The sequence below is a fragment of the Tigriopus californicus genome, chromosome 8 (assembly GCF_007210705.1).
Source record: "Tigriopus californicus strain San Diego chromosome 8, Tcal_SD_v2.1, whole genome shotgun sequence".
NCBI classification, from domain to species: domain Eukaryota; kingdom Metazoa; phylum Arthropoda; class Copepoda; order Harpacticoida; family Harpacticidae; genus Tigriopus; species Tigriopus californicus.
This window is the reverse complement of record NC_081447.1, coordinates 18,962-21,470: the sequence shown is the minus strand read 5'-3', so window position 1 is coordinate 21,470 and position 2,509 is coordinate 18,962.

Below are 2,509 nucleotides of genomic sequence, written 5' to 3'. Positions count from 1 at the left end.
CCCACCCCCCTTCCTTAACCCATTTAACTTCCTCCCTCCCTCTCCTCCTACCCCCCACCCTGTCTCCCAATTCCCTCCTCTTCCTTCAAGTACCCAATCCACCCCTATTCCTATAAACACTCTCCTCCCTAATATTCCATGTCCCACCCCTATTCCCAAATACGTTCCTATTGTCATGTAGCTGCCCAACCCATTCCTCAAACCCAACCATCCCCATTAGCTCAGGCTTTGCCTCGTGTAGGACGTAGCTTTGTTGATAAGAGGGATTTTTTACGGTTGGAGAGGATGGTCCAAGATCTTGTGAGCTTGGTCCGTCAAAAGAGAGGCCCGTAAAGGGGCTATATTTGAAGCAACGTGCATTGTCTGATTTCTAAAAAAAGCAGCACAAAAGTTAAGATCTTAGAAGAACTAGCCGTTGTGAGAGAGATTTCATTCATCTGTATAACAGAAACCTGGCTTCGATCAGGGGTCTTAGATGAAGAACTAACTATAGTTGGTTTCAACTAAGTTCGTTGTGACAGGATACGCCCTGATAATCCCAAATTCCCACATGGGGGTGTATGCCTATATGTTAGGAATGATTTGCAAATTAGTCGGGTACAAATGTTGAATGGAGAAGTAAAGGTCTTAGTTTGTCATCTTCAAGGTCTTGATTTGTCTATTGTAACAATGTATAGACCCCGTTCTTGTTCAGTAAGCTCTTTTATGTCAGCTCTCTAATTCACTGGAAATGAGTTGGATAAGGCAGTGTGCTCGAGAGTTTTCTTTGTAGGGGACTTTAATTTTCCGGCTAGCGTTGTACAGTGGGAGGCTAGTCCCGATGGGTATATTCCCATTTGGAAATCGACATTTCAGTCATTCGAAAAGCTGGAAGAATTCGCGATCTTGCGAAATTTCTCCCAGCATGTTGGTGTAGCCACTAGAGAGAATAGCGTTCTCGACTTGGTCTTTTCCAATGACCCTGATCTGATTCAGTATGTCCATGTGACACCTAGTAATCTTTCAGATCATCATGTTCTCGAGATAGGGTCGACCATTAGTCAAAAGTCGGGCGTGCTCTAGAGTAAAACCGGCCAAAAAGGTCGATCTGGCTAAGTTCAAGTTCAAAGATGAACATTGGCTGTTGATTATAGAAAGATTAGAAGAACTTGACCTGATTTCAATTCTGAAACAGGAATCGTCCATAGATGCAGCCATTGATAATTTAGTTTCAGTTTTTAAGGAAGTTTGCTCCAGTTTAGATATCTCCGAATGTGTTCCAAAAGGTGGTACACGGACAAAATTTCCAAAATATAAGAAGACTTTGTTCAAAAAGAGTTGCAAACTAGCAAAAAGGCTGAAGAGCACCTCGAATCCAGTATTTGTGGCTAGTCTCCAAAAAAAGTTGGACGTAGTTCAGTGTAAGATTAAGGCCTCCATCGAATATGATCAGTTACAAACTGAGAGCAAGGTGGTTCAGGAGGTCAGGTCGAATCCGAAGGCTGTTTTCTCTTATGCGAACTCTAAGAGAAAAATGAAACATCTGTTGGGCCTTTTGAGGTTGATGGGGATGCCATTAGCAATATAGAGACTATGGCTAACATGCTTGGAGATCAGTTCTCCAGTGTGTTTTTAACCCCACTGAGTTCAGAAGCAACAGCCCATTGCTCTGAAGTTGAGTCTGTTGAGATTGGCAAGGCTTGTCAAGTTGAGCGTTTAGATGACCTTGTAGGCACAGATCAAGATGCTTTAGAGGCCATCAGGGACTTGAGGCTTTCAAGTTCTCCTGGTCCTGATGTCGTGACATCTCAGTTTTTGATGAGATGCTCACTGGTTCTTGCTCCTATTTTCTCGTACTTGATGCGTTGCATCTTGGATCAGGTCAAGTTTCCATCTTCACTAAAGTTAGCTCACGTTGTTCCAATTTTTAAAGGGGGAGATAAGTCGCTCCCGTGTAATTATAGGCCGATTTCTCTCACTTCGAATATTGCGAAGGTGTTAGAGAAGGTCATGAAATTCAACAAACTTGTTGAATTTCTTGATATTCATGAAGTCCTTCCTCCTAGCCAGCATGGGTTCCGAGCACATTTTAGCACGGTTACCCAACTGATTGAACATATTGAGCAGATTATTGAGGGACTGGAGAGCCATGAATCAGTTAATGTAGTTTATCTCGACTTTGCCAAGGCCGTTGAAAAGGTAGATCATGGTCTTTTAGTTAACAGGCTCCATGAGATTAGGATCCATAGCAAGGTTCTCAATTGGTTAAAAAGTTTCATTTCGGAAGCAATTGGTTAAGGTTGAGGGATCCCTTAGTGACATACATGATGTCAAGTCAGGTGTTCCCCAGGGTTCTATCTTAGGGCCCCTCCTTTTCATAATATTCATTGCCCCGCTTTAAAACTTTAGTATTACTGCCAGTCTCTCTTCTTATGCTGACGATACAAAGTTAGTTTCTGGTAGGAATGGCCAAGATTCCAGTAGCCTGGCAAAGGACTTAGATCGAATCTACTCTTGGGTAACTGAGAGT